Raw genomic sequence first — 14,180 nt, forward strand, 5'->3', positions numbered from 1 at the left:
TGAGACAGAATACCCCTACACAATGACCTACAGGAAGAAGGTTTATTCCCGGCAGACAGGCAGCAAGGGACAACAGATGTCTAGGATTCATTGGAAGCTGGTCCCACACAAGGCTCCAGTAAGCTGCCCAGGGCAGATGGAGCTTTATCTGCATGTGCTCCACTTGCAGCACAGCTGAGGGGCCCAGGAAAGCCATCTTCCCTGGTTTTACACCGTGGGGAATGTGACTCACTGGGCTCAACTGTTGAAGGACATCCCATTCTTGGGGGGACTGGAACAGGGCCTGGCCATCTCCCCCTTACCTCAAGGTGTTGCATGCCCAGCACGTTCCACAGTTACCCCTTGTTTTGTTGTTTTTTTTTTAAGACAAAGTCTCACTCTGTCACCCAGGCTGGAGTGCAGTGGCACGATCTCGGCTCTCAGCAACCTCTGTCTCCCAGGTTCAAGCGACTCTCCTGCCTCAGCCTCCCGAGTAGCTGGGACTACAGGCACCCGCCACCACACCGGCAAATTTTTGTATTTTTAGTAGAGATGGGTTTTCGCTATGTTGGCCAGGCTGGTCTCGAACTTTCAAAGTGCTGGGATTACAGGTGTGAGCCACTGTGCCTGCCTCCACAGTTATTCTTGACAACTACAAGCAAGAAATGGAGAAGTGGCTCAGTCCAAGGCCACCCAGAGAACAGCCCCACACCTGCCTCTCTCCAAAGACCTTTGATCATGCTTTTCTCACTCCAAGCTTTCAACTCCTCTCTCTAACCCAGCTCCAGGCTAATTCCCTTCTTGCCCAATATTTCTCAAAACAGCAAGACCTTTATTTTATGAACGTCTCGGCCTGCCTGTATAAAGCCACACTAACTACTGCTTATAGGACAGTTGTACAGAAAAGATGAGGCAGGCAAAGCAGCTGGCCCCAAGCCTGTGCATGGCAGGTGCTCAACAAAGGCAGTCGTAGGTGTCTTTACATCACACAGGCGGAAGGCCTGCTCAGCCTGAGCCTTAGAAACTGAAAGCCAGACAGAAGGGAATGGGATTCTCTTTATCTGGCAACACTAGGACAGATATCAAAAAGGCAACATGCTTCTTCACTGCCTTTTATTTTTGAAGTCCCCATTTCAGATACTTTCAAAGTCACTCAGTCAGAAATTATTGCAAGCCTGACTTGTGTGGGCCAGTGCTCCAGGCTCCTGAGGGAGAGACATGGAAACCAGGCCCCTGCCCCAGGACACTAAGGATCTAATAGCCGATACACTTGACAAAACCTGCAGGAAACATGGGCCTTCAAGAATAGACTTATGAGAGGATTCGTTTGAACACTCTCAGGTAGGGTCAATCCTTTTAGGCTTCCTGGAGGAGGTGCTTGAGGTAAGTCTCAGGGCCTCAGAGTTCATTGTCAGTGTGAGGACTGGGCTCTTCTGAATCCTCCCAAGCATTTATGGAATCCAGTTCATGTGCATTCCATACAGAAAGCAAATTATTTGTGAGGTCCCCGGATGGGAGAGGGGGATTTTGATCACCAAGATTTGGCCTTAAATATCTCTTCACGTCCTACAGGGGCTAGCCTTTCCTAACTCCAACCTCCTGGCCCCAACTAGCCAGAAGCCCTGAATTTATGCCCCCATGGCCCCCTTCCTTCTCCTCATGGAGCTCATCACAAATGTGATTGATCATCTGTGTGGTCTTTGCCTCAATGTCTGTTCTCCCCAAAGGGTTGTGATGACTGCAAGGTACAGATATTCCTGACTCCCATCTCCCTGTTCCAGCTGAGCCTGGTACAGTAACTCACACAGGACAGGTTCTTAAAAAAAAAGTTTGCTAAATTGATAAAATCCTCCAAGGTCTTTCTTCTTTTTTAACTTTTATTTTAGGTTTATTTAGGTACATGTGACAGTTTGTTATACAGGTAAATTCATGTCACAGGGCTTGTTGTACACATTATTCCATCATCCAAGTATTAAGCCTGGTACCCAATAGTTATTTTTTTCTGCTCCTCTCCCTCCTCCCTCCCTCCACCCTCAAGTAGATTCCAGTGTCTGTTGTTCACTTTTTTGTGTTCATGAGTTCTCATCATTTAGCTCCCACGTATAAATGAGAACACACCAGTATTTGGTTTTCTGTTCCTGTGTTAGGTTGCTAAGAATAATGGCCTCCCACTTCATCCGTGTTCCCACAAAAGACATGAACTTGTTCTTTCCACGGCTGCATATTATTCCATGGTGTATATGTACCACATTTTCTTTATCCAGTCTGCCATTGATGAGCATATAGGTTGATTCCATGTCTTTGCTATTGAGAATGGTGCCGAAGTGAACGTTGGCGTGCGAAGTGCGGTTACTTAACCAGCAGCATGGATGCCATCTGGAGCTTGTGAGACGTGTGTCATCTCAGGTCCCACCCAGAGCTGCTGAATCAGAGCTGGGATTTTAACAAACTTCCAGGTGATTCATGCACACTGACATCTGAGAAGCCCCGAGGCCCAAAGGAACATCTGAAACTTGGAGAGGGGTGGGGAAATAGCAGTGGAAAGGTTACGAGTTGGATGGAACTACAGACCTTTAGCAATCTGCCCAAATGCCCTCCACTGACTGTCCTTCCATCCCTCATCCCTCATTTCTTTGGATCTTAAGCATCTCCTCCAGGAAGCCCTCCCAAGTCCCACTGGATTGAGTTAGAGACCTCACCGGCATGCACCCTCCACACTACAGTTTTATTTTAAATTTCCACCCCGCCCCAACTCCTCCAGAGGCTTGGGAGCAGAAGGCAGAAATTCGTTTTGAAAACTTCGTGTCCCTAGTGGCTAAAAGAGTCACTGGAAACAGGTAGGTGCTCAGTAAATAATTATGAGTGACCGATTGATCCTTAAGCTTCAGCCTTCTGACTCTACAGCCACGTCCTTTCCACCTCCCCAGCGCGCATCTCAAGCGGAGGACAGGCTGGGGTCCTAGCCGCCAGCACTTCATCTGTGCAGGGATGCTCAGATGAGGCACGTGCGTATGTTTAAAAGCGGATGTTCCCGAAGGGAGAGGTTGTATTTCTTGGTGTTGAGTGAAGTATGAAGAAAAGGAAAGGGTGCATGGCTACGTGGCGAGAAGCTATCAAGTTCAACTCTAAGACATCTGTTTACCCAGGAAGGGTAAACAGAGCTCTGAAAGAAAACACTGGAAATCACTCCAACGTGGGATGGGCTTTCCTGCCAGGTGCCGGTCACTGAAGCAGCTGCTGAAGAATCACCAGGCAGGGACTCCAGCATGCACCCACAGGGTCAGGGAGGGCACCTCCAAGGTTCTTTCCAATTCAGTTTCAAGATCTAGGCTGAGTCTGCAAATTTTCTTGGCAATGGGCAAGGAGGTAAAAATCTGGGGTTTGCGGTTGACGCTATCTTTGTTCCAACTACTCCCCTCTGCCACTGTGGCTGGGAGGCAGCCTTAGATAAGATGCAAACCAATGGGCGTGGCTGAGTCCCAGGGAAATGTTAATGACAAAAGCAGGCGGGTGCCCCACGGACCCTAGTTTGCTGACCCTTGATCTAAAATGAAACTGAGACAAAACTAAAGTGAGAGTAGACTGCCCACTTTGGATTCCCAAGGGCTCAGGGCAGAGGCTGTGGTTGTCTCTCTGTGGAATTTACCCCATCTTGAACTGATCTTTGACCAGGGGACATTGAGCCCTCTGGGAACTCTTCCAAGCCTTAGAAACAGCTGATGAAAACAAAAGTATTTTAACTAAAGAAGATAAACCAAATATGCCCCCACTCCCAGTTGAGGATAAAAAGAGGTTGTGACACCCACCTCTTTGTATTGCAATCAATTATTTCCGTCAGTGAGGACCAACATTTCTTGACCATGCACACACAGAAGGGGCACACACCAGACAGAGAGAGACAGAGAGAGAGAGAGAGAGGAAGATGGAGATTAGACATGATGCCTATCTAGTGGATATTTAAAATGTTACAATTAGTATTTCCCTCCAGTTAAAGAGGCTCTCCCATAAAATGTACAAATGGCGTTTGGACAATAAAACTGATGGGTTTATAGAGTCAAGTCATCGCCCTGTCCAGGATCCCATTAAGAAGCTCTGCTACTTTGATGCAGAGCTATGGCCTCCTGCCTCTATTATATTACCCTCTCTTGCCTCCATCCATAATCGTGCTTCACATCCACATTAGAAGGCTGAAAACGCTTGGCTCGTAGGCATCCTGTATGACGAGAGCATTCATTTTATTTATTTAAAGCTTGGCTTGCCTGGATGGTCCCTAGAGATAAAGCATCTTATATTCCTGGGGGTCCAGGTACCGTTGGAAGAGCATTTATTCCAGTATCACTGCCTTTGAGCCAAGGCTAAAAGCACTTTCTCAGACATAAGGAATCAGGAAATCTACAATGGGAGCGTAATGTTAATATCTCTGTTAAAATAATACCCAATAGCTCTTTCAAACGAGTATATCAAATGGGTGCTTCTCGAGCCATGAGTCAACTAGCTTCATTCATCAAGACCAGAGAGGGGATGGGTAGCAGGAGAAGGCTGCATGCTTCCTTCCTGCAAAGCTCTCTTTGCAGCGATGAAACCAGATAATACCAGGCAGCTCAGTTTTCCCTTAGGTTCTGTTGCTTAAATAATTCATATGGTCATGCACAGAAAACTCAAAACACAAATGAGAGCAATAAGAACTTACTTTGGGTGACTTGATCTGTAAGTTTCTTCAGCAAATACTCATTTCATATGAACTATGTGCTGAGAACTATTTAGGCTGTAGAAGCAGAGAAAAAGAATAAAAATAAAGCTTTTCTCTCCCAGTCCTCCTAGTGAAAATGGGGAAATAAACAAGTAATTCGAATATAGACCAAGCTAAAATAAAAATAGTACGATGGTAGAGGTGCATAGAAAAATGTTAAAGTTAGGAAGGGGTGTGAGTGTGGAATTGGCAGTTGCATAGAAGTGATATTTAAGCTGGTTTTTGAAGTTTAAATCACAGTTTACAAGGCAGAGAATAGCTCTTGTCCTGGGCAGTAATTCTCTTAATTTATTTCATGGATATATCTCCATTGACATTGTGATAGATGTTAACCGACTTCCGCGGAGGAACAAAGCTACCTTGCAGGACCACGCGGACCCACTGGGAAAAGAGCAAAGATTAAATAGCCAATTACAAATGAATATTTACCTGATAGATTGGGATAGATTAGGAGGGGAAGTAAGAAGGATGAGTGAAAATTGCACACACTAAGAATGAAGAATGGTCTGTAATGGGAATGGGACAAAGGGCCAGCCGAAATGAATTTGGAAAGGCAGCCTAGAGGTCATAAAGGGTTCCACTGGCCAAGATAAGGAAGTCAGGGCTTATCTTGTGAGCCGGAATTTACCAAAGTACGCTCCATGAAGCAATTCCATAAGGTACTAATAGGTTTTATAAGAATAAACTTGGGAGATGCTAGAATGAACCCTACAGGACTTCTCAGAGCCTTTAATATTTTTTGGTTTTTTTTATTTTTTTTTTTTTTTTTTTTGAGACCGAGTCTCGCTGTCGCCCGGGCTGGAGTGCAGTGGCCGGATCTCAGCTCACTGCAAGCTCCGCCTCCCGGGTTTACACCTTCTCCTGCCTCAGCCTCCCGAGTAGCTGGGACTACAGGCGCCCACCACCTCGCCCGGCTAGTTTTTTGTATTTTTTTTTAATAGAGACGGGGTTTCACCGTGTTAGCCAGGATGGTCTCGAACTCCTGACCTCGTGATCCGCCCGTCTTGGCCTCCCAAAGTGCTGGGATTACAGGCTTGAGCCACCGCGCCCGGCCGAGCCTTTAATATTTTAGTGCACACAGGCATTCCCAAGAGGGATACAAAAGATATAATAGCTCCCCAATATTTTATCATAACATCTTTTTTTATTATTTTAAGAGAGAGATCTCATGGGATTTGTGTTCTAAAGAATAGAAACTGGGAAATGCTACTAAAGCTACACAGAGCTGTAGAGTGTTTCTGGGAAGAGGAGTAATGTGTAGATTTTTAGGATGGAAGCGTAACCCTGGCAGCCATAAAACACTGACACAGGATGGGAGAAGGATAAAGTATTGTGACCGATTTCACATGCAGAATCAGGAGCCAATGATGATTCATGGTTCTGACTTTGTCACTGAGAAGATGCTGCAGAAAACTGAAGTAAAGGGGAATCCAGGAGGAGGAACCCATGAGACTGAGCCATTTTGGACAAGTTAATCCAACAATACCCTGTTCACCATATTACTCAGAAGACAAGCGACTGATAGGCTGCATCATTATTTTAAGCTCATTTTCTTCTGAAAAATCAAGAGGAGGGTGAAATTTTTAATGGAATGCTATGAAACACATATTAATTATTACCAGGACTTGAGTCTTTTAGTGAAATACATATTTATAAACCTTTGTGGAGCATAGATCATTTACCTAATAGAGCAAGACTGCTCTAAAGTCAACCATCCTAATCTATCAGGTAAATATCCATTTATAATTGGTTATTTAATCCTTGCTCTTTTCCCAATAGGTCCGAATGGCTCTGCAAGGCTGTCTCATTCCTCCGCGGAAGTCTGTTATCATCCATCACAATGTCAATAGAGATATATACATTAAAGAAATTAGGAAAGTTGCTGCCCAGGACAAGAGCTAACATTTAGACTGAGAGAAATGCAAAACATAATGAAACAGCTGCTGTGGGTGAGGAGGAGAGAATGTTTCATTTTAATAACCAGTCATACTCCAGTGCAGAGAGGCAAAAATAGAAAGATGGCAGCGGTAAGCTGTATTTTGGCTGAAATTTTCTGATCATCCTGAACAAGTTCCTGGACAGAACCCCTACTCCCACAAAAGGAGGAAGGCATGGATTCTGCACCCCTAAATCCTTCACTTTGTACCACCACCTCCTTATACACACACACACACACGCACACACACACTTCATTTTATTCTATGTATTTCAGGAATCTCAAAATCAGGCCGTTCATTGAGCATCTATTTATCATGTGCTGGGTGCTTCTGCTTATTAGATCTCATTTACCAAAGAAAAATCATAGTATTCTTTACACTATTGGGGAAATTGAAGTTTGGAGAACTGGAGGGACTGCCGCCAAGTCCCACAGCCAGTAGTGGCAGAGCTGGGATTTGAACCTAGGTACTGCTGCTTTCCCTACAGTTGCTTCTCCCCCTAGGACAGGTTGGTCCAGGAAGCACTCCAGGTACATTGGTCAGGAGGAGACCCTGGGGTCAGGAGCATTTTCTGAGCCAAAGGAGATTTGGGAGCAGAATGCTTGACAAAGAGGGGGTCAGAGGTCTTTTGTGCCCCAAGACAGGAAGGCACCCCACCCGTCTCGGTGGCCTAGAGAGAGAACCCAGAGGAATTCAAAGATCCTGTGGAAGTTGATAATTATTCAGTTTCCTCCTGCTAATCTAACTGGTCCTGAATCCGAGACTTGAAAACTTTTGTGTTTTGTTGTTGCTATTGTTCTACAGGACTCATTTTGTCAGTCACACTAACATGGCACCCACCCCAAGTGAGAAGCACATCGGACAGCAGCTACTGCTAAAGTGTGGTGAGGGCCTGGAACTCGGGATTTATGCTCCCCAACCCCCCCACAATGGTGGCCCCCCACCATCTTCCATGCCCCTGGTGGCTCCTAGGACACTTCCATGGAATCCTGGTCTTGGAGACCATTGATAGCCATGGCTCAAAACCACCAAGTAGGGCTGGCCTGCAAGTGGCCCACGTGGCTCTCCACTTGGGCATAAAGGCCACCTGAGAATGGTGAGGAGAAGGGTTTCCAAATCTATATAAGCCCAGCTGATGTTCACTCCCTTCTGGTGTCAATGTTTTCAACATCAGAGTCCCCAGTTGTATGCTGTGCACCAGGACTTACAGATAGTTGTAGAAAAGGATGCTTGGGATCAAAGACCAGCCATACAGAGCCAGAGGTTTCAAAGCAGGCTGAGAGCTTAGCTTCAAATGCTGTCGGTCAGACCCCTGGTAGGACGAACACTGTTTGCAACTCTGTGGGAAATTGACACAGGTGGTCGAAGGAAATGGAAGGGCGTTGACTGAATCTCCATGGATCTCGTTTCATCTCCACTGTAGACATTGCTGCTCCCTTATTAGAGATGGAGAAACTGAGGCATGGGGAGCCCAAGCCTGTATCAGAGGTCACAGAACTACTGCGTGGGGAAACCTCTGGAGGACTGGGCCCTGTCTGTTTGCTAAATGATCTTTTTGCCATCAAGTCCCACTGTATAGAGAAAATACGGTAATATCTTATTTCTCTGGGATCTTCAGAAAATGAACTGTTTCACCAAGTAGATTTTCTAGGTAACTGAAACATACACCTTTGAGCCCCAAAACGTTTTAAGATTTTAATTATTTTAATGGAAACATTTAGTCTGTTCTTAAAACAGCCTATTCAGTGTGATTAACCTTGTCTCGTTGGCTCAGGGCCATCAGTACGAACTGCGGCTGTGTGCTGGGGTGTAACCCAGTGACAGAGCAGCACCAGGAGGTTCTAGCAGCAGGTAATGGTCACCTGGACCATTACAGCAGTTTCCAGCTTTTTCCCCCCAGCCCTTCCCCAGTAACTCCTTCCTCCCAGCAGTCAGAAGGCACCTTCCAAATGCCAGCTGCCCACGCATTCCCTGCCTAAAATTTTCAGTGGCTTTCCATCACCTGCTGGCTGTAGCATGGGCCACCAGGCATCTGGGTCCTCCCCACCCATCACTTCAGGGACCCCTTCCCGCCTTTCCCAGTATGCTCTGGTAATGCTGAGCTGTGCATGATCAGTTCCCCAGACAATGTGGGCTGTGGCCTGCCTCCTGGCCTTAGGAGAGGCTGTCCTGTCTGCCTAGGGTAGCCTTTCTTAAAGTGTGCCCCGAGGACCTGAGATCACGGAACCTCTCAGGGAGCACCCAGGTCCTCCATTTTCCTGTTTTCTTTGTGTATAAGAACAGATCTTTTTCCTATATACATCAACTGTACTTCAACCAAAGCAACATCTTACAAGAAATGTGGAGCTGGATACGAAGATCCAACTGCCTTCTGATAAGTCAGGCATTGAAGAAATGTGCAGAAATGTTAAATGAGGTCATTTTTTCACTAAGGATTTTTTTGTTTTGTTTTGGAAAAAGATTTTTGTAAAAAAAAAAAAGAAAGAAAGAAATACATGTATATTTCAATTTACATTTGCAGTTAATGGATTTATTATTATTTTTAATGAATTTGTATTTTAATAATTTCTCAGTTTTTATTTCTGACATAGTAAATATTGATAACTATCACCCACATAAAAGCTCTTTAGGGTTCTCATTAATTTATAAGCATGTAAAGGGGTCCTGGTGAGGTAGGAGGTGGGATTCTAAATGTGGGGCTTCGACACTGGACCAAATTGAGGACTAGCTAAAACAGGGCCAGGACAGAAGCAGCTTTCGATAAGACATGCCTACCAGTGCACCATGTCAGTTACCACTGCCATGGCAACACTGGGGAGTTCCTGTCCCTTTCCATGGCAATGACCTGAAGACCCAAAAGTTATTACCCCTTTCCTAGAAATTTCTGCATAATCCACCCCTTCATCTACATGTGATTTAAAGTAGGTATGAATACAACTGCAAAACTGCCCTCAGCTGCTACTCTCTGCCTTTTGAGCCCCAGAGTAGGGCTTTAGAGCACATCTTTATGATCACTTTTTCAGCTCTGGAAAGACCTCTGTTGTGCTTGCGTTCATGGGAGTAATGTGGAGAACTGAGATTGTCAGGAGCCTGTCCTGTAGATACCAAGGGTGCAGTTGTGATGCAAGAAAAGAAGGGAGGCTGGACGTGGTGGCTCACGCCTGTAATCCCAGCACTTTGGGAGGCTGAGGCGGGCAGATCACAAGGTCAAGAGATCGAGACCATCCTGGCTAACATGGTGAAACCCCGTCTCTACTAAAAATGCAAAAAATTAGCCGGGCGTGGCATTGGGCGCCTGTAGTCCCAGCTACTTGGGAGGCTGAGGCAGGAGAATGGCATGAACCCGGGAGGTGGAGCTTGCAGTGAGCTGAGATCCGGCCACTGCACTCCAGCCTGGGCGACTGAGCGAGACTCCGTCTCAAAAAAAAAAAAAGCAAAGAAGGGAAACCCTGGGTGCAAAGGGAAATTCCACCACCAGGTGCAAGCTGTATGATTTGGGGCAAATTGAATCTCAGTTTCCTCATAGAAAAATAAAGATCATCATATTCTTCTCTTAGCATTTTCTAACAATTAACTAAATCCCATAAGGTGTTTATTGTAACCATGGTTACATAGCAAGTACTCTATAAATGGAAGTTGCTATTATTGTTATTATTACTATTATTTTGTGGATTTTCCAGTCCTATCAGTGACATTTATTCAGTATGATGAGATATGAAAGCTAGTTTGGAAGTGTCACATGGAGAAATGATGGCATATGCTTAAGGGATTTTATGGGCAATTCAAAGAATACAAAGCCCCGCACCTAGTGACCACTGCCAAGGTGTCTGTCTCTCTTTCTCCCCAGGCACTGATTTTGAAAACCCATCAGCCTTGTGGAACCAGGGTACATCGTGCAACACTCACTGTGTCCCCCTTTCCCTGCAAAACTCCAAGAGCCCCATCCAGCTACCAGGACTAATTCCAGAGGAAGCAGGGAAGTGCATGTCCAGCATATGCCAGGCTCCATTTTCATTGTGCATCATTCATTCATTCATTCATTTAGCAAATATTTACTGAATGCCAACTCTCTGTCCTGGGAATTACGCTAAGATCTGGGAATTCCGCAGCTAACAAAATGACAGACTCTGGGCTTGTGGAGTTCACATATTAGTGGGGAAAACAGACAAAACCAAGTAAAAACACAAGTGGAAAAATATAAACATAATAAATGTCAGGAAGATACAATAATTTATCCACCACTGAGATCCTATGAGATCATGCAAATTATTATTCCTAGATCATGCAAATTATTATTTTCTAGATGACAAAACTGAGGCTCAGTGAGGTGTCACTGTGAATACGTGGTGATGTCTCTTAACTATCCACCTGCTCCCATGCTGAGGAGCTCCTCTGACGGGGACATGGTTAAGAAGCTGTAGATATTGCCGCTAAATGGTTGTGTGACCTGAACAAACTTCCTAGCCTCTATGATTCTTCATTTGCTCTATTTTTAAGAAGGAAAAGAGATATGCACAAAAAACTCTTATCACAGTGCTTGTCATTCAGGAACATCCCAAAATAGTAACAATTATAATTGCCATTAGAGCAGCTTCTATACGACTACTAAAGTGTTGATGGGTAGATATCTCAGAGGATTCTGTATCCAAGGATATATATATATTTACACCCCACTTAGTAAAATGCGCCCATCTCAATCACTGTCTTGGGTGAGCTACCCATGCCGCCTGCAATTTCATTTATTCTACGGGAAAAAAGGAAGGTGAAATCCAATCCAACCTCTCTCCAAGTGATCCCCAACTCAGAACAAATGAATTTTGAATGAATGAAGACCTAAGTCCACGTTTATTTGGAAAATCAATAACAACATACAAAATTGAAAGTGCGAGTACCCAAACTTCCCACAGAGGGCCCTAGATGGGCCACTTCTCAGGAACAGCTGTCTCAGTTTAGGAGGAGGGTTCCAGATGAGCCTGGCCTCCAAGTTGAACCAATTCTGCAAAATGGTAGCTTCCCAGAAGGCTGTACTTCCATTTCAGATTTATCTTGAAAGACCCTGGGTCTTTATTCCAGGTCGATCTACTGATGCCCAGATCCCAGCCCCCTAGAACAGAAAGCCCTGCAGAGCCAGTCCTGGTCCCCATTAGAGCCCTGTCTCCCTCCCTACTTCTTTCTCGAGCTCCTCTTTTAGCTCCCAGCCTTATGACTGTGTCTTCCATTCTCCACTCTGCTCTTGGCCTTGGGTATGATGGCTTAACCCTGGGCAACCTCAGTTGGACAGTGTCTGGGTCCCCATTCTAGCTTTCATTGCTCTTTGACTGGCAATGCTGAGACCACCCCATATAAGGAAGGACCTGATTATATGGACTCTTTAGGCTGAGCTGAAAGCAGCTCTCTAGCTGGCTATCCCTCACCTGACATAACCCTGAGTCAGTCATTTATTTCAGCAAATATTTCTTGGGCATCTACAACGTGGTAAGCATTAGACTCAATTCTGGGTACACAGACATGAAAATAATAGTGCAGCACAGTGCTCAGAAGCCCAGGTTCTGAGACCAGATACCCTTGAGGTTAAATCCCAGCTCCTCTGCTTCCCAGCTGCAACCAGCCCTGAGTGGGCTTTGTAATTTCTTCCAGCCTCAGCTTCCTCATCTGCGGGGGGGCTATTAAGAGTACCCATTGCATAGGGCTATTCCTGGCATCAAAAAAGACAGTAAACAATAAGCACTCAACTAGTACAAATTCTTATTAATATTAGGGCATGGTCCTGGTCCTCCAGGAGGTTATTGGGGCAGATCAATAAGCAAATGGCTTTAGTTTGTCTTCATAAGGCAATTGAGAAGATAAGAAGTAAAGAAAGATGAGAGGTGAGAAGAGACAAGGGGCTTTCTGCTTTTGTGGAAAACCTCCTGAGATTCAAAGAATACTGTGCTCCAGTCCAGCTGGCTCATGAGAGTGTTCCTCTACCTACAGACCAAACACAGGCAAGGTGAAGATGATGTGTCTGTCTCATGCTTGGGTCAACTGGGGTCCTCAGGGCTTGGTCTGATGAGAACTGCCAAGATGGAGCAAGCCTGACAAAAATCTGCGGGGGGAAAAGATGCTGGGCAGCAGAGTCAAGCTCCCCAGTGGCCTCTGTGGACTAAAGGACATTCCAACAAAACGAATTGTTGCTGGCCAAAATGAAAAGCTTGTACATGGGCCTTCAGAATATTCTAGAATGTGAGGCCAAGAACATTGCTTTGTCCATTGCAGTATTCCTAGAATCAAGAGCACAGCACAGCCCAAAGAAAGAGTGCAATGAGTATCGGTTGATGAATGAATGACATGGGGGTTGGTTGTGTAACAGGGGTCTCAGAACCTGCAAGTGATGGAAAGAATTGGTGGTTTTAGTCAACAGTAAACCCAATATGACTTAAGATTGGTTTTCAGCCTCTAGAAAAACATCTGCCTGAGGCTAATCTATAAAAATACAATACCTAAGGTGGGAGCAGAGATAGTTCTAGTTCCTCCAGAAAGCACAGGTCATCTGGAAGAACAGAGAAGTCTTGGGCACAAGCCTTGGGAAGGGACACAAAACAGTTGGAGTGAAAGGATGTCATAGGGCTTGAAACTATGTCCGATTAGAAATGGTGGAGGACTAAGGACATTCAGGGTGAAGAGAAGAAGACCCATGGGACATGTGAGCTGTGTCCACATGCTTCTCAATGGTTGCTGTAGGGGATGGGGAACAAACACATTCTGAGGGTCTTCCCAAGAATAGTGGTCTCATGGTGGCATATTACAATGAACGCGCTGAATCGGAAAAATCTCTTCAGCCAGGTGCAGTGGTGTGTGCTACTTGGGAGGCTAACATGAGAGAATTGCTTGAAGCCAGGAGTTTGAAACCAGCCTGGGCAACATAGCAAGGCTCTGTATCTAAAAAGAAACAACAAAAAGATATTTTCAATAGGCAGAGCTGTCCAAGACCTCGATGCGTTCTGTGGTTAAAACTGAGTTCCCCATCACTGAAGGCACTCAAGCAGAGACTGGATATCCACCTGCCCTGAGCCAACAATGCTGTGTGCATCTTTCTGTCTGTTCTTCTGTCATTACATTTCTCCCGACTCTCTTCTTTTCCCTCTCGCCCTGCCACATTGAAGGATGCTTGTGATTACTTTGAGCCACCAGATAATCCAAAATAATCTCCCTAGTTTAAGGTCAGCTGATTAGCAACCTTAATTCCATCTGTACCATAATTACCTCTTTGTCATGTGAGAGAACACATTCCCAGGTTCCAGAGATTAGAGTGTGCACATTACTCTGCCAGCCACAGCAAGTGCTCCATGCACAGTGCTCACATTGTTGTGATTCACAGCATGTGAACCAAAGGCCTCTAGGCCTTGTGTAGCTGCCAAGTCCCCTCCAATGTCTGCTCAGGGCAGGGCATGCCTACCGGCCCAGCTTTGCCTGTCACCCCTAGGGTGTTCATTATGGCTAATGTAGGGCTGAGGAACATTTGCCTCCTGTCACTC

This window comes from Colobus angolensis, unplaced genomic scaffold (genome assembly GCF_000951035.1).
Source record: "Colobus angolensis palliatus isolate OR3802 unplaced genomic scaffold, Cang.pa_1.0 Scaffold32, whole genome shotgun sequence".
In the NCBI taxonomy this organism is placed as follows: Eukaryota; Metazoa; Chordata; class Mammalia; order Primates; family Cercopithecidae; genus Colobus; species Colobus angolensis.